This window comes from Hibiscus syriacus, unplaced genomic scaffold (assembly GCF_006381635.1).
Source record: "Hibiscus syriacus cultivar Baekdansim isolate YM2019G1 unplaced genomic scaffold, ASM638163v2 tig00112293_pilon, whole genome shotgun sequence".
Taxonomy (NCBI): domain Eukaryota; kingdom Viridiplantae; phylum Streptophyta; class Magnoliopsida; order Malvales; family Malvaceae; genus Hibiscus; species Hibiscus syriacus.
This window is the reverse complement of record NW_024063296.1, coordinates 398,086-417,809: the sequence shown is the minus strand read 5'-3', so window position 1 is coordinate 417,809 and position 19,724 is coordinate 398,086. Positions and strand designations below refer to the sequence as shown.

At 33.7% G+C, this 19,724-nt stretch overlaps 2 pseudogenes; both read right to left on the bottom strand.

The window, feature by feature from the left end:
- Positions 1 to 358: 358 nt before the first annotated feature.
- Positions 359 to 5,285, bottom strand: LOC120177594 (annotated as a pseudogene).
- A 5,382-nt stretch (positions 5,286 to 10,667) lies between these two features.
- LOC120177541 lies at positions 10,668 to 14,630 on the bottom strand (annotated as a pseudogene).
- Positions 14,631 to 19,724: the final 5,094 nt, after the last annotated feature.

Sequence of the window (19,724 nt, the reverse complement as noted above, 5' to 3'; positions counted from 1 at the left end):
ATTAATCTTGAGACGTAATCTCAATTAAAATTAAAACAATACCTCTTATCAATTTAAAAATGATATTCTCTTCGTCTAAATAAATGTCACAAATTTTTCTATCAAATTTTCGGGATTTTGATCATAACTATTTTAAATAATAAATTTTAGAAAAAAATATATTTACAATTTACTTGATTAAATTTTTAAATATATCTTTTATTTTCTATTAATAATAAATTTTAAATGATAAAAAATTAAAAAAATTAATAATTAAAGACGTAGGAAATATAGGACACAAATATTGTGCAATATAAAATATGTATAATGCAATGTATTAAAATTTATAATATAAATATTAATATAGAATTCATTTCTAATGACACATTTATGACCAATCTTTGAAAATGTTCCAACAAATAATAATACTACTTTGCCTTCCCTTTCTTCGATGGCCCGGACCTTACTTTGCAGCCTTCTTGTGAAGTTGCTTTTTCGGTTTCAACTTGTTCGAGGTTGATGATGACTTCCCTTCTTGATTCTTTCTATGCCTTGCTTTCTTCTCTTTTTTCACATTACACATTGTAACAGCCTGATTTCAGGGGGTGAAAAAACAGTATGGTTCAGATTATATCAACAAATTTACCAGGGGTGCGGATCAAGCTGAACGGCTTGAACTTACCTTGTCGACATTGAGTATCTCATGGGAATGCTTAGAGATTAGCTTGTTTAGGACATTCTTGGTTTGCTCCTCCACTCGCGAGCCTATCCCTGATCCTTCAACGACTGGTAAGAACTGGAGAGGCAGAGGAAATATCGTGGCATGCCATTATAATTTAAGAGGAGTTTTTAGGTTGAAACAAAGGTTAAGAGGTCCAAGAGTTCAAACCTTGCGATGCTTTCCTTGCTTTTTAGCAGGCTTTTCCCCGAGCAACTTCCTATCAAATTTCCCGCCACTGGCCGTTGATGTAATAGCCATCCCAGCTACGTTCCCCAATTCATCTTTAGTAACTTTCCTAGGTGGAGCCTAGGTTCCTGTTATGGGCAGAGCCATTGCAGCAAGCTGAACATGCCTGCAGGAAAACCATTTAACGTTAAATCAACTTAACAGAAAAATAACAAATAGCCAAGCTCTTTAAACCGGAAACACGAAAAGAGAGCAAGGATTTTGGCAACAAACAAAAGTGTATCCTCTTGGAAGTTACAAGAAGTGGGCGAGGAGATTTAAAACTCAATCAAAGATCTAGTTTGTTAAAAGCAAGCTGATATAACATCAGTTTGGACGAAAAATTGTTCTTACAGAAAAGAGATCATAATTAACTTCCGGCAACTCATTGACACCGATAACAAATTGCTACACGCATCATGGTCTGTAAAATCGTAGGCTTACCCTTGCACTGCTAAAACGATTCAGACATTAAGGTACAAGGGAATACTGGCCATGAATGGGAGTTACAGGCAGGAGTAATTATGTTACATGAAGAATAAGGTAAGAAGAGGCTCTTATACAAAATCGGAGAATTAAAATCTCTACTTTTAAAATAACAATGACAATTTCTACACATATATAAAGGACGTGGGAAAAGACCTTGGCAAAGCACCAAGTTTTGCAGCTTGCTTCAGGTTCTGGAGGCGATTCTTCTCTTGCTTCTCGACTCGTTTCTTCTTATCATCTTGTCTTTTAGCAAAAGGATCCACTCCTGCTCTGCGAAAAGCGAAAATCACAGTAAACAAGAATCACAGTAAACAAGAATCAAACACATCCATTATTTCCTCTTAGATACTTGTAAACTTACAAAGCAAAGACTAGTAGTAGTAATTAGGGCTGTAAATGAGGCAAGACAAATCGTGAGCTACTCGAGATCGACTCGATCAAGGCTCGATAAATACTCGGATCGAATGGACTCGACTCGAAGTCTTAACGAGCCAAAACGAGCTACTTGATATTCGACTCGAAAAGCTCGTGAGCAGCTCGAAAATATAATATATAAGATTATATATATATTTTAAAAAAATTATTAAAAAAATTAATATTTATTTATTGATTTTTTTAAAGAGAATACATTAAGATTTTCATGCATTTAAGGTTCAGGTTCGAGTTCGAGTTCGAGTTTGAGGCTTCAATCGAGTTAAGTTTAAGAATTTTTTTTCTTCATTTCGAGCCTTTTCGAGCTGCTCACGAGCTTCAGTTCAGGATTTCGAGTTCGAGTCGAGCTTAAAAATTTTAAGCTCGCGAGTTTTCGAGTCGAGTCGAGCTCAATTTTAGAGTTTTCGAGCCGACTCGAGCTCAACAATACTCGAGCTCGACTCGGCTCGTTTACACCCCTAGTAGTAATTAAAAAGTCAAATATGGGTAACATTTGACTCTAAGGAAACAATACATCTGATACTCACCATCGGTCATATTGGCCTCGATGATGGGTACGTCTTTATCATCATTGACACGATCGTAGCCAAAGCGACGCTTCCATGTACTCGTCTGTTCATCCCAAACGACTTTGTCCTTCTTACGTTTCTTTATACCTACAAGATATTTCAAAAGAAGAAAAAAGCAAAAGTAGACAACCTTCAGACAATGAAAAATGATATTTTACTCCGAACATGTAATACCCCAAATATCAGGTCAGTGACTTTATTGAAAAAATTCAAGATTTGAAGGATTAATTTGAATAAATGATAAAGGATAAGAAATGATCTAGAAATAGTGCTTATGACCAATTAGTAAGAATGAAAAAAATGCAAGGGCATTTTGATCTTTTAAGGGGAAATAAATTTTAGAGATATTTTAATTAGGGCATTTATAAGGGAAAAACGTGGAAAGTAGAAAAGAAGCTAGTTATCTTCTCTTCTCCTTCTTCCTGTGTTCACGTGCCCTCCTCCATAGCCAAAGATCATAACCAAGGCACCAAACTCTTAAGTCTAGTAAAAAAAAGGGCAAAGATAAAGTTGCCGAATAGTCGGACATCATTACAGCTTATTAGCGAGGCTTATCAGGTGAGTGCATTTGTTATACTTCTTGCGACGAGTCGACCTCGAACGTTTTTGATAAATCATGTTTTACAGTACATTGATATGCTTCCATAGTGTGTATGGGAATGAGATTATGAATAAGTGTTAGAGTATGAACTGCTCTAACACGAATAGATGACTAATGATGTTGTTCAATGGTTATCAATATCGAAGGAATAAATGTTCAAATCTGTGAACTTGACTTAAAAGCCCATTGTATGTGTATGGAGAATCATAGGTGCATTTCGACATTCTTTGTGTATGATGTTATCGATCGATTTTGTTTCATGCATAACGATGCATTTTCGGCACTAAAAGTGCAACCCATGGAATTCATAATAAGTTTATGAATATTTATTTCGGCACTTCGATGCAATGCATGTACCTTATATTCTCATTTGACATACACTGGACAGAATAAAGGATAAATTTAGAAAAATTACTGATTGATAGGTATGTTGGGCATACTAAAGGTAGTATATCATGCTAACTTATGGAAGATTGGTTCGCCAAGCCAAGTTAATGTAAATGATAGGAGTTATACAATTTCATTCGTATTTTGATATATTGTGTTATGCCTATTGTTTAAGTGTAATGTATTTTGTATTTCGATGCCTCACTAAGTAAATACTTAACGTGTGTTAATTTCATGCATAGGTAAAAACAAAGATTAGCCAAGTAAGGAGTGCAGCCGAGATCATCAATCCAAGGTTTACTCATCAGTAACTGTAGGACATTGATGTCTCTTTTGATAACTAGATGGCATGTATATGAATTTAAGAAAAATGCTCTGTAATGTAGTTAAATTATCAAGTTGTAATAGGTTACAACAAATGTTTTAATCTTATATGAAAATATTTTGTCTTAGTTTTGAAAACAAAGTTTTATGAGTGCTACAAATAAGAAAATTTTTTTTAAGTCATGTGACACTCGTGACTTGTATACGAGAACGTATACAGGAAATGAGTGTTACAGAACAAGCCATAGAAGTTTCAGATTATAGGTAAAAATGAATTACCTTTCTTTTTAGCAAACTCCTCCCATTTCGTTGGAGGTTTAGGCTTCGGTAGCTGAAAACACAACCAAACAAAGCAGTTCAGTTCTCATGGCATGTTATGGACTAGATATTCGAGAAAGCAAATTGTTGTACCCCGCTAAAAGACCCTCCGCATATCAACTCCATACCAAAGAATCTCTTGAGGACTTCGAAGCATTTCAGAATCTTCGACACTTAGGGACCTCCGGAAGACATAAAGTGAACATCTCCGGAGGAAATATCTCGAAGATCTAAATCTCGAGAAGTCACAACCTATTGACATGACCTATGACAGATCCACGTGACCTACTAGAACCAAATCCATTGTCACCTGATCGTATCCATTTAGCCTGTTAGCCTATGGGAAGCTATTATGATTCTACAACGGACACACGCCCTAAAAGCCACTATAAAATCCATCGAGCATGACCAAGTGACGGAATGCGACCTCAATCAAACCATCTCACCCTTATTCTCCTCTACTCTACCTCTTTATGGAGACAAAGTTCATTGACACTGGCCAATAGCCGATTACCCATCATTCGCTACCCAAACTTGAAGGTGTGAACCACCAATATCTGCCACAACCCATTTGATCCCATCTACACAAACATTTGATTCGTTTGCTAGAAGCCGCTAGTCTAAAAGGAATCAAGTAGAAGGCATTGCTTATTTCACTAGCATAATACTATAATTAAATAAAGGGCAGGCTTACATGCTTCTCCCTGGAAGTTTTGTTTGTTGGAGGAGGCAGCTTAACAAGGGGACCATCAACATCTTCGGTTGAAGGTAAATTAAAAAGAGTATCTGCAACTGCTTGAACTAACTTGGTACCCTCATCTAAACATTCCTTAACTAGCTCATCCCTACAAAAGATGAAGCAATACACAAAATTTCAATTATTTACAGATCAAATAAGCAAAATATACAAAGGGAAGTCCAGAAAAGACTAGCTTAACCAAGTTTGAAGGAAACACGTATGGATTAGATTAACAGCTTCAGCTCTCCTTCAACCCAGGAAATTTCTCATGATTCCAATAAAAACATATCCCAAAAAAAAAGACATAGCAGGACAAACCAGAAATCAAAATAAAGGAGCTTCTTTGAGGTAAATTACTACAACAAAAACACAAGTAATATATTAAAGAAGGAAGAGTGAACCTCGAAGTGGGGAGGGAGAAGAAGTTGTGAAAAGGGTTAAAAGCGAGGAGATTTTCGACGTCGACTTGAAAGGGCTTCTGCCTTTCCATCTCCATCTTCACCTGCTGCTGCCTGCTAAGCTAAAAGCTCAGCTTCTTAAAACCTAACAAACTCGATCGAGGAATTGCGTTTTTCACGTTTATAGAATGTATTATGCCAAAATAACCATTAATGTTTATATAAATGATTACTTTCATCCTTTTTTTTCTTTAGGTAAATTATATATTTAATACTTAAATTATTAATTTTGATATGTTTTAGTACTTAAACTTTCAATTTTTTAAAACCGTAATTAAAGCTTAATTTTTGTTTTATTTTAGTACCCACCGTTAAAATCTTAACAGACGGGCTGACGAGGCATAGCTTCGGTGGACGAACGACCAATTCGAACTGTGGACCACAAGAGAATGATGAGTCGACCAACATAGTCTAGTTTCAAGTCCATCGGATAATTGATGGTGAAGATCAGAGGATGAAGAAGTCGAAGAGTCTATCATCAATTTGGAGGAGAATGAGGCATTTTCCTGTGAAACGGATGTCGAAATCACATTCTGGGGTTGAAAAGTTTGGGCTTCATTAGCGATGGATACGACAACTGACAACTATGGACGAGGTGACCGACGAGTCCGTCCGTTAAAATTTTTAACAGTGGGTACTAAAATAAAATAGAAACTATACATTAGGTATGATTTTGAAAAAGTAAAAGTTTAAGTACTAAAAACATAATTTAATCTCTTTTTTGTGTAGCATTTTAATCTTAATATTTCAATTTTTGATCAAAATACTTATGTTATAAGTAACGACGAATATATATTACTAACTTGAAATGTTCACATCTGTTTAATTGTTGATGTAGAAAAATAAATTCGAATTTGAAAGCTCAATTTTTTCGATTTAAATTAGAATTGATTTAATTTTTTTCAAATAAAAAAGAATTGATTATGTTAGGATTTAGATTCGAAAACTATGAGTTGAAGAAAATTAAAGGCTAAGAGTAACGTGGTTGGAGCCTGAATTACATCCTATTTAAAATCTAAGGTGGTGTTCGTTTTTGCAGAGGTAAAAGGTCTGCAGTCTGCGAACCACATCTGCAGGCATCTGCAGCAGAAGAGGTGGACCAAAAGTCTGCAGTCTGCAAGAAGAAGACTGTTTGTTTTTTAACGTCTGCAGACTGCTAAAATAAACTGAAATATAAATAAACTGATTTTTTAAATTTAAAAGAGTTTTACAATACTGAGATTCAAATAATTTTAGTTTTACAATACTGAAATTTAAATAATTCATACAACTACAATAATAATTTTTTTAGAAAAACAAACACTACCTTATTAATTCTATTATAAGTATCACATAATCACATATATTATTAGTTTTATAAGTTTTATAGAATAAAATTTATAAATGATCATTAAATTATATGCTTTTTTAAACATTAAATTATCTAAAGTTATATAATAATATTAAATTTTGAATTTTATTATCATATGGCACAGTAACATTAATTATCATTAAACTATTATTAATCAATGAATCATACACCTCTCTCTTTTTAAACATTAATTATCATTAAACTATTATTAAATATGCAATTATGTAATACTTTTAATTTTTTTAAATATATATTCATAATTTATTTTTATAATTATATGATATTTTTTAGAAAATATTTTTTAATTTATCAAATTATTTTATGATTATTTTTTATTTAATTGTGATTATATTTTAAAATTTTAAAAACATAATTTATAATTTTTTTATATTTTAAAATATTAATTATTAAACAATGAAATCATTTTTTATTAAGCAATGTGGTTTAAATACTTACATTTCGTATAAAAAGTTTAAATATAATTTAAAAATAACAAATCCAAAAAAATATTATATTTAAACTTAAATCAAAATAATTAAAATAAATATAAAATAATTTATATGATATAAAATTAAATATCTATAATATAATATTAAAATATTAATATTTAATTTATTTAAAAAATTAATATTAAAATTAATATCTATAATATAATATTAAAAAATTAATATTTAATTTATTTAAAAAATTAATATTAAAATTAATATCTATAATATAAAATTAAATATAAAACCTCTTTGAAGAGGTTTGAAGACATTTGAAGACATAAAACCATATCTGTACCAAGAAGAGCTCTCGCAGAAGTTATAAGAGTTTCTGTCTTCTAAAAAACAAATGGTCTGCAAAGCCCAATGTTTGCGCGTAGTTTACGTGACGCAGACATAAGAGCTTTGCAGACCTTACACAGTCAAAACAAACACCACCTAAAAAGTACGAATTCACAACTGAATTAACATATTATATTACATTATGTTTACACACTCCGTTGGCTTTTTATATTGTTACTATTTTAGGAGTCCATCCGACCTTTGTATTTCATATTCTATTTATATGGATTTAAAATAAATTCAAAATGTTTAACTATTTGATATATACCAATCGTTAAATATATATTAATGAAAGCATTATTATGGATAACACTATAGAATTATCCTATTCATTTACAAATTTGCATGCATGAAAAATATACTTATATTATTAAAATTAATGCTTAGATTGTTAGAATTCTAACAATACGTTATTAAAGTGTGTAAAATTACCTTACTTTGATGCTAATATGAATGAATTCGTCCAACACAAAAATATACATTATAATATTAATAATAATTCAAATATATAAAATTTGATACTTAAAGTGAATAAATTGAGTGACCTTACTTTTAAATAGTTCAGAAAATTTTGAACAAATACTACCATAAAATCATTTGGAATATTAAAAAATGATAGCATAAGGTTATACAAAGAAGGGTGTAAGTGGATTTTATATATTAGGAAGTTGACTAAAGATAATAGTGTTAAAAATTGATAATGAGTTTTTTTGTTTGTTTATTTATTATTTGTTCTTGTCAGCAATGAAGACTTGAGAAAATGTGTAACACCTTAGACCAATACGACACAGTTTACCGATTCCGGTGCTACACGGAGCCACCGAAATAACTGACCAACTTCTTTCTGACTTTCTTTTACATTAAAACAACTATTTAAAAGTCATTTCAACTTAAATGAACCATGCAATAAAATAAACTTTAAAATTTTACAACTGAGAGCTCTCAAAGTAATTAAATACATTTAAAAAATATACGGACTCACTCTTGACTGACTTTATAACTTTACAATAGACTTTACAAATATACATGCCCTTCAAAAACTGATGTGACCTACCCTACTCTGCACTGAATCTGAACCTCGGTCACTCTAACTCATCTCGAACTGGATGCTTTAATAACCTGCCAACGGAAACATCTGAAGGCTGAGCTAACTAGATTAGCACCACACTAACGGTTAAAACATAATAACTGAAAGTCACTGGAAAAACTCAAGTTATCAAGTCTACTGCTATATGGTATACTATTATTCGTTCTACTGATCTGTTATGTTTTGGTCTGCTGTAGTGAGTATACTCGTATACTCACTCTTTACTCTATGGTATATATCATGGTGCGGCTGAGATGTTGCATCTCAGAGCTCACACACCCCTCTTGTCTACCCTAGATATGGGCCCCAAAAAACTCTGCATCGGAACCCATACCCCTGACTAACTCACCATTTCCTCGAAGAGTGTTAAGGCCTCAACAAACATAGTTAGTCAGAAGGGCCTCGGCCCTACCTAAGGATATCTGGACTGAATCTATACTGTCGACTCTACCATCTTTTCTAAAGGAACTTGGGTGTCCTGATCATTTCTCGAGCATTCAAACAAAGCTAGTCTTATTTCACCGTACTTTATTCTCGTTTCTACATTTGAATTAAACATTAATAAATGTTCTCACTTGTAGTCTTATTTGAGAGGAATTATAAGCTTTTGGAAACCTCACTTACCTCTATACTTTCTTTTGACTTAAAGCCCATTTTTTAACCTTGGTATCGATACTGGCCTAACAGTGTCAATACCCTCTCTGTAGTATTGATACCCTTTCTAAGGTGTCGATACTCGTACAACTATTTCATCTATTTTAACCCAACTTTAACACCTTCTATAGCACTTATTTTAATGTTTTACACCTATTCGATCCGATTTATGGTCATACTATGGGTCTAGGGCCTCTCAGGCAACGTTTTGACGAAAACATACTGAAAGTATCGATACTAGCCCAGGAGTATCAATACTCTTGAAAAAGTTTCAATACTTTATATAAGTATCGATACTTTTAAATATTTGTTTTGCCCAGTTTCGAAACTTTATGGGAGTTTCGAAACTATGACCCAAAGTTTCGATACTCTTGAAAGAGTATCGATACTCTTGTCCAGAAACTCACGAATCTGCCCAAAACGAAGAACAAATATCGATATTATCCCTATATTATCGATACTCTATTTGCATAAGTCATAAAACAAATACTAAAAGCTCTATTTTTTCAATCCCAAAGACCTTAGTGAGGTCCTTAACATGCTTAAAGTTTTATTTGATCAACAAGAGTCATAATAGAGGCTTATTAACATCAGATGAACAATATGAAATTACTAAACATGCTTTAAACTTAACTTTTTAACACAACTTAACTTTCCACAATCTACACTTGGTATGAGAAAGCTATAAGCGTGTTACTTGGCTTCCTTAGCTGCTAAAACTCTTCTTGAATCAACTAGGATTCACCTTACCTTCATAATTTGCTTTGAAACTCCTTTTTCACCTCTTTAACTAAACCAAGCAAAGAAATGAATTACTACACAACTATATGCTCAACTAGAGGTTAGGTCAAGCTTAAATACAACTCTTACAACTCAAATATACCCACAAAAAACTTAAAATACTTGATTTCTCTCAACTCCCAAAAACCCATTTTAGAAAACCTTGCTCAAAACTAAAGATTTGAGGCTTGAAAGAAAGCTTGAAGAATGTGGATTTGATTTCTTACCTTTGTTTCTTCTAACTAAGCTTGAGAATCTTAAAGCTTTGGTCTTTTTCTTGTTCTTGGAATGAAGAAGATGAGAGAAAAGGAGATGAAAAAAGGAATCTAGAAGCTTTCACGTGAAAACTGATGGGTTAAGGGGCTTTTATCCTTTAAAACTGGCTAAGGGTAAACTACACTTTAGGTCCCTCTCCTATTTACGTACTTTTAAAAACATCACTTTCCTTTAATTATTGGGCCTTACTTAAGTCCAATACCTTAATTTATTTGATCCCAACTATCTTAGGAAATCTAATAGGCTCGACTCTCGGATTTGGGATAACCTGAACTACTAACCCGAAATTCGGGTTATTACGAAATGAAAGCTTATAGTTTTCAACTTAACCATTTTCTCCCATGTTAAAAACCTGAGAGCCTTTAGATGGACAAAACATGTAGGAAAAAGTAGTGCACAACATCAGAGAAATAATTCTTCTTGAGAGCAAAGTGACCTTGTGGATCATTTTCACCAATAATCTCCATAGGAACATCTTCTATTCCTAAATTGATGGATTCTTATCACATCTCTTAGTATAATTTACCTATTTGTTATAATTGATATATATTTAGTAGCCTCATGGCAATCATTACATACCCTAAGGTTCTTTGCAACTTTGATGGTGGTACCTAGAGGGGTGTTAAGAATGCCAAAACCTATTGCCAGTTTCTCACTATGCCCACAAAGCAAACTTTCTTTCTCCTCCTCATCAACATTATGTAGGACACAAAATGCATCAGGCACATACCATTCTTTTCTCATCTTTTCCGAGAGGGTTTTAAGATATCCATATAGTTGTCCGCTTTGCGGGTGTGATGCGTCACCGGCTATAAACTTATGAACCTCGTCGTCCAACTCAATCTAGCTACACCCTGGTTCTTTCCTTACCCCCATTTCTTTTATCTTTTTCCGAATCTCCGTTGCCTTGTCCCATAGTTGAGCCGGTGAGTATATATTAGAGAGTAAAACATAGTGGCTTGACACATCGGGTTCTAGGAGGAAGAGATTCCCAGATGGGATTTCCCCGATTTCAACTTTTTGGTGGATCCGACAGGAACAGAGCAAATTGCTTCAAGCGCTAGTCTTGTCTAATTTGGAAGGAATGTCATTGATCAATTGATATGCTTCCTCAACTCAACCTGCTCGACCAAGCATATCCACAATGCAAGCATAGTGATCCAATGTAGGTTCGACCCCGTGCTCACCCTTTATCTTATAAAACAAGTTTAGGCCTTCAGTTACCATCCCTGAGTGACTACATACAACAAATATAGCAATAAAAGTTACGTTATTAGGCTTCACTTTCTTGACCATACGGTTGAACAACTCCAAGGCTTATTCTCTCTTGACATGCATGTCATAGGCCATGACCATGAAATTCCAGGTAATTACATTTCGAAAGGGAATGATATCGAACAATTTTCTAGATATGTTCAAGCAGCCACATTTGACGTACATGTCTACCAATGCACTTCTGACCCCAACATAGGATGCCAACATGTTTCTTACGCCATACGCATGGATCTCTTTTCCCTTTTCTAATGCGACCAGGGTGGCAGAACCAGGAAAGACTGTCATAAGAGTTATAGAATTAGGTTTAAGAGGAATTATTTTCTCATGCTCATAAGAACTTCCATTATTCTCTTGTTCAACTCTTTGCATTTCATGTAGCAGACGAAGTGCATTATCATGTTGACCGCAAAAACCATATCCGGCTATCATCGTATTCCATGACACGATATCTTGAACATCCATGTTGTCAAATATAGCCATTGAAATTTGTATCTTTCCCATCCTAGAGTATAAATCCATAAGTGCATTTTGCACATAGTGGTCGATTCCCAAACCTCTCTTCAGTACATATCCATGAATTCTTAGTTTGTGAACAAATGCCTCATTGCGCACACATGCAGGCACAATGCTGGCCATTATGGTAGCATTGAGACAGAGCCCCGCAGCTGCTTCCATTTCAATGAAAAGCATAAAGGCTTCCTCATCTTGCTCAATTTGTGCATACGCAGTGATCATAGCATTCCAAAGAGCGATTGTTTTCGCCATGGCGGAATCAAAAACTCGACGACCACTTTGAACTTTTCTGCAATTGCAGTATATATCAACCAAAGCACTAGCAACAAAAGAATTGTTGATCAGAATGTAATGTCTCAAGACATAAGCATGAAGCTGTTTGTCGATTTCTAGCAGCTCCAAGTGAGAGCAAACAGGAAGCACACTTGCAATTGTGACACTGTCAGGTTCGATACCTTGAACAACCATGGCGCGTAACATCAGTAATGCTTCTAAAAACATATCACTTCAGGATAAGGAGCTCAACATGGTGTTCCAAGTTACTAAATCACGCTCCTTGAACAACTCGAATAACAACTTGGCGTCATCGAGTTGTCCTAGTTTCAAGTACAAAGCCATCAATGCGTTATTAGTAAATGTCTTGATATCCCCCATTCTCAAGCTGAATCCATGAAGCTGCTTTCCTAGACGTAACCCATAATGCCTGGGAAAATTCGAACAAGCATGTGCAATGCTGACCAACGTAAACGAGCTAGGCTCCACGTTATCCAACAATATTAACCTGAACGCCTGTAACGCAGTCTCCTAGTCGTCAGCCCGACACAACGCAGAAATGAAGGAGTTCCAAGAAACGGTATCTCTCTGGAGAATTCTATCGAACCCCTTGTTGACATCCCAAATGTCCCCACATTTACCGTACAAATTGAGTAGGAAATTGGCGACGGGGATGGAGGATGCTCCGTAGCCGAATTTAAGAACATGAGCGTGAACCGGGCGCCGGAGGAAGTCATGTCGACATAAGTTGAAAAGGCTTGTGAAAGTGGTTGGACTGGATATCGACTCTGAGAGATTGGGTCTATGAATCCCGAGAAAGGGTTGTAGTGGGGATAGATTGGTGGGTTGGAGCAGCAGATACAGAGAGTAAAGGATATGACATTTCTGAATACAAAGACGTGGTTTTTACCTTCTTCTTCAAGAAACAAATAGTAAGAGAATGAACATTTTATAAGCTCTTTTTACATTCACCAAACAGAGAAATTACTTCTTTGATAAAGAGATTGAAAGGATGTTAAATAGAAACAGCAGCGGTTACATGATAGAGATGAGAAGAAATGGAAATCGCCGAAGCTAAAAGCTGTGGCTCAGCATCAACAACGTCGTGGGGGAGATGGAACTGCTAAATCCAGACACACTGGAATACAAAAAAGCCCAACCAAAATCCATATATGTGCTTGTATTGGTGTACTCATGTTTGCTTATGGGTTTACCCAACAAATTATCGACTTTTAATATACTTCTACATAACGTAAAAAAAATTAAATGTTTGATTAAATAATTATTTTGGATTTTAATGTTAAAATCTTATATTTTAACGTTTTATTCTGAAACAAAATGATTATTTTGTGTATAGAAATTGTTAGTTAATAAACAATTAGTATTTCAAAATAGAGACCTTTAATTATACATTTAGGGTCAAAACACTCCAAAAAAAAATAATAGCTAAAGTGACTATTCGGTCAAACATTAGAAGTCTTTTTCTCCTAAAATGAAATGTTAGTAGTCAAAACACTAAAAATAAATATAAATCAAAATGACTATTTTAATACACATTGGGGACTAATTTTAGTATTATGCCTATTATTACACCCCAAATTAGGGTCTAAAATTTTTTCTTAAAACTTTTTCGAGCACTAAATTGAAACTTTAACTAAATTCGAGGGGCAGAGTGAAATTTTGTTTAAATTCGGATCCAAATTCAAAGAGAATTAAAATTGGAGGACCTAGACTATAATTACACTATTTCTCCATAAGTGTGAGTTTAAAACCCAAAATTAAAAAAAACTTTCCATTTCTGGAAAGTTTTAACCCTCTTTTTCTCTCTCTTTTCAACATTTCCCTTGTAGAAGGAAACCTTAATCGACGTTTTGTCACCGACCGTTGCTCCGTTTTCGACACCTCTCGCACCATTATGTTCCTTGCGTCGTCTCAAGTCTACCGATGTCCACTTTGTCTCCGTTGCCGCTAGCATGTGAGGAGGTGAGGAAGATTAAGTTTTTGACGTTTCAAAATCGAGCTCTCCGCCGTTCACCGCTGTGAACCGAGCTTGGTAAGTGTCTCAAAACTCTTTAAAACATACGTAGGAATTTTTCCAAAATTTTTCCGACCCCTAGAGGCCCTGTACGTGCCTCCACAAGCCGCCGTTGCGCGTGGGAAAGTTCCACTGCCTGGTGGGCTGCTTGATAATGGGTCAACCTGACCCACCCCGCCTGCTCGACCCGACCCGCCTACCCAACCTGACCTGTGTCCGACCCGACCATCTTGATCGACCATTGACCATTGATCGACCATTGACCATTGATCGACCATTGACAGTTGATTGATGTTGACTTTTTCGAAAACCTCCATCTTGACGTTTTTCGACGTCCTGAGTCTAATTCCGTAATCTATTTTGCTAAATTTTGTCCCAAAAGCCCCAAATCGAGACCATTAATCCGAAAATGCTTAGTATTTTTAGCATTTTTGCTTATTTATTTGAGATTTGATTATGAAATTGATTCGAAAACATATTTTTATGAAGGTACTCGTGTTTACCCGACTGAGAGTCGGTTAGATCCGGTGCTTTCTGTCCGTCAGATCTGCACGATCTGCGTTCCTGGAGAATTATTCATAGGTATTTGTAAATTCTTTAAATAGGGGTTATTAGTATTAATATTAGGACTCCGATAAGAATTTTCCAATTCGTAGGATCTAGCGTTGTTGTTGATCGTGATCAGCAGATTTAGCTGTAGGCTTTCTTATCAGACTACTCAGAACAGTACAGATGTGTTTCCTAATGGTGATACATTACTATTTTAAACTATTCATATGAACTATTTTAGATTTCTGATAGTACTGAATATTTTTACAACACAATACCTGACTCCCTGAATATTATTTATCTGATATCTAATTTACTGTAAATTTCTAATATAATATCTATTTTTTGTATTTCTGTCTCTGGTTTCTGAGTTTGGAATATTTTCATGCTTTAATAGATTAAACTATTTTTTTCACTCGAATACATACATATTTATTACTGTCATTGGGGGATTATTGGAGGAAGTATATTAAGCATAGTCTATGACTTGTAAGACCTTACCTCAACCTCCTCTTCTTTGTGCTCAGGGTAAGTCCTTACCGCAAGTCCTTATGCTATATTTATAAGGCCTTACCGGGTGTACATGTATGTGCATGGTTTTGGGAAACCTACACATTCTGGTGATCGGATGGAGATATTGGTCATATTTTTAAAACATGTTTGATAAATTGATTTTTTTACTGAAGTATTTTATCTGTATGTTTTTATACACTATAAGGAGCACACTGGCCTTTTTAGCTCATTCTGTAAATTTTAACCTTTTCAGATAGTAGCAGCCTGTAGGCTAGCAGACTTGGCATCAGGAGGACCGGTTACTCTTATTTTTTTCTGTATATCTCTATATGCCTTTTTGTTATACTTTCGTGCCACATGTTTTTGCTACCGTCTCGATATATTTGTATTACTAGTATTTTGCTATGTATATATTTTATACAGTTTTCAGATATATGTATATATTGATATATAGATGTTTATCATATGAACCTTTTCTTATAACTAATTTCATATTATACTGTTATATGGATTTTAATGTTGTTTTAAATATGAAAAGAAATTTCTGAATAAGATATGTAACTGCCTAGATTTGGGCATAACGTCCAGGCCGAATCTAGGAGGTTACACCTATTGTAATTAAAAAACGTTTCTCAAGATTAGGCTTATATTACAATAAGTATATAAAGTATTTCCTTTTTTTATCTAAGTACTTAAAATTATCTTTTTTAATCAAAATAAGTACAGAAAGTATCCAATTTTTCCATTCAAGTACCTAAAGTTTTTTCTTTAATTAATTCCACATGTCAACTTTGTAGAACTTAGATGAAAAAGAATGAATACTTTAGATACCTATTTTAACAAAAAAATTATGTACCTATTTTGATAAAAAAAGAGAGATACCTTTAGGTACTTATTTTGATAAAAAATACTTTAGGTACTTAAATGAAAAAAATGATAAACTTCAAGTTCTTATCTGTAATATAAACCTTGAAATTATTATCCAGAGTAAACTACATCACGTTACCACTTAATTATAGTTGGATTTTATTTTGACTATCAATTTTATAATTTTGGCAATCTAAGCACTTAGCTATTTAAGTGTTGTGACTCAAGCCACCAATCGTTAATATTTAATTGAAGTTGTAACGTGCAAAGCCGACTATTAGGGGAGCAGGGTGAGCGATTACTTAGGCCCCCATTTTTATAGGGTCCCTAATTTTGTAATCCCACTTTTTTACCTTTATAATTGAAGCTCTTAATTTTTTTCAATCTTATATTTTATATTTATACGGGTAAACTATATAAATGACCACCCAACTATGCACTTGGTCTCGAAATGATCACCATTTTCAAATTTGTGTCAATATAACCACTGAAATATTTAAATAGTTTCAATATAGTCACCTTCCGATAACATTTAATGGAAGTGTTTACGTGGCAGTTGATGAAATTGATATAATTAGTGTATAGATCCTTATAAAGTTATGTATTCATGACGTTGTCACCCTACTTTGTTTTCTTACATTTTGGCCACTACTTGTATATGATTTGTTTCCTTAGATTTTCATTTAATGCAATTTGATCCTGATTCTATTTTTAATTTGTCTAATTCCTTAATTTGAGCATTAACTTTAAAATCTTTATTCTAGCCATATATTAAATTTATAGATTAAATCCCCTAGATTTTAGAATTAATCGCTAAACCAATTCTCACACTTGTTATCAAAATAATACATATGTTATATAACTTATTCAGGTTTAGGCAGAAAAATAAAACTCATCTTCATTTATTTTCACTTCAATGCAAAAGGTGACATTTGTCTCCTTTTGATTGGATTGAAACTTTATTAAATTAAAAATAAAAAACCCTTTAATCACGAGTCAGATTATGACATGTGTCACAATTTGATTAGATAAATAAATTTATTAAATTAAATTGAAATTAGGACCTAATTAAAAATAAAAAATTAAAGTTAATCTCTGTAAGCACCATTTTCCTTTCCAAACCCAAACCATACCTCAAAATAAAACCCCAAAGCCTAAAACAGACCCTAAACTAAACCCAAAAAAACCTAGGCCCATTACATAACCCTAACCTAAATCAAACATAACCCTAATAACCTTTCAGCCGCCATTAGCCACGCCACAACCATCAGATCATTTATGATCTGATGGTTCATATTAACTGTAGTTTTAGGGTTTTATTATTAACCCTAAATAACTAGTAGCTACCGATGCCATGACCTACGCCGTCGTCATTTCCAACATCTTCCCATCATCGCAAATGAACCGATCAGCCACAATCAAGCCTGGCCAAGCAAAGCTGTCAGAGATTTCAACAAACCTCGGAAAACCCGGAGTATTAAAAACTCACAATCATCACAACAGTAACCTAGTATTAGATTAGGTTTTTCTTTTGTATATTTTATCTAGGCCTATATAAATTTATGGGTTATAAAACCCGAATTGATTTTAACAAAGTGGATTCTTTTTCTCCTATTTTCAGAGGAAATACAAAGCATTTTAAGGTAGATTTTTCCCTTTTTTTGTTTTTCCCCAAAATAAAAGCAAGAATAAAAAATAAAAATAATGTTATTTTGCAGTAAAATAAGAGATGATCTAGTAATTACCTGAGGGAGGGAGAGTCTTACTGGAGTTAGGTTTGCCGAGGTAGGTCGTCAGTGAGGGGGTCGAAGAGCTTAGGAATTCTAGGGGTCTTAAGGTTCTTGTATGTCGATTTTTGGCCTAGATTTAGGTTTTAAAGGGTAGGTTATGAGGTTCTGGGGGTGAGTGGGGTTTGCTCCACCGTCGAGGGTCGTCGGAGTATGAACCATCCGAAGAGTCAAGCCTTTTTTCGAGTGGTTTAAGGATTTTTCTGGGTTTTCAGTTGTCGGGTTTGGTGTGAGAGGGCTAGATAGGGGCTTAGGAGACCGAATTGATTATTTAAGGTTTCTCTAACCACCGTGAGCAGTGGCCGGTGGCATTATGTTTTGGTTCTCAACTGAGAGGGAGAAGGGAGAGTTGAGAGAGTTTAGGTTTTTTTAGAGTGTTAGGCTTAAAATGAAAAAAGAGAGTTAAAGATATGTTTTATAGTAAGACTTTAGGGGTTATTTCGCACTTAAGTCCCCCTAAAGCTTTCGTGTTTTGCATTCTGGTCCCATGAGATGGCCATTTTTGTCATTTACCCTTTTTCATTTTGTTGATTTGGTTATTTTTTGTGTATGTTATGTATTTGTGGGTATATTTGTTTTTAGCCCTCTTATTTTTAATGTGTTCTTGCAGTTTGGTCACTGATTGATACATTTGAATGACACCTCGAATTTACATGTCCATGTTTTGCTATTTTACTATTTATATGTTTCAGTAATAATTTTTGGGTTTATTTGCATTCATGCCATTTGATGTTTGTGGTATTTTACAATATATTCCTGGTCTTAATAATTGTTTATTTTAACCCAAAAATTTGCGCCTTAATTATATGAATTTCCCTTTTTTTTGTTCTTTAAATTGTTTGAATATTAGGTATAATTTTTCTCTAGTCCTTCAGGGTTTTATGTATTGTTACATTCTGGCCACTGGTTCACTTTCAATTTGAGATTCTTAATTGTTGGTTATTTTAATTTGCTCACCATGAATGTTACTATCGTTTTCTTTTTCTTGCAATTTAATCCTTACGTATTTTTACCTTTTTTATTTATATTTTGCTTGTTTAATTTTATTTTAATAGGGTTTGTTTTATTTAATCAATTTTTAGAATTTGTCCAGATTATATTTTAAGCCTAAAATTTGATTTAGTAATTAGGATTTTACCTTAGTTTTAATTAGGGAACAATTCGATTCGAATTTTCGCATAAAAATGCCCGATTACTCAAGTCGATTGTTTGAATCCTTAATTTATTAATCTTCGAATAATTTTAATATTATTTTAATTTAATTCCTTTCTTTTAATAATTATTAGGGATTTGATTTGATGATTAGTCCTTTAAACTTTAAGAATTATAGACTTAGATCCTTAAGCTTTAGACTTTTACATTTACATCTCATAATTGTAGTTCTTTTGTTTTAATCGTTTGACTTTTAGTCCCCAAACTTGATTAGAGCTTTAAAATTTACATAATTAAATAGGATAAATAGAGCCTCCACTTTTAGATAGGTTTCAATGTAGTCCCCCTAATTTAGGGAATAATTCGAGTCGACCCTCGCGTAAATGCTCAAGGAACCACCTCGATTATTCGATTCAATAATCGGTCTAAAAATAAAATAGGGTTAATAATAAAACATACACATCTAGGTTTGAGCCTTTTGGTCCTTTAACTTTCATAATTTGACACTTTAAGCTCGAAATAAATTTAATTTACTTTTAATTT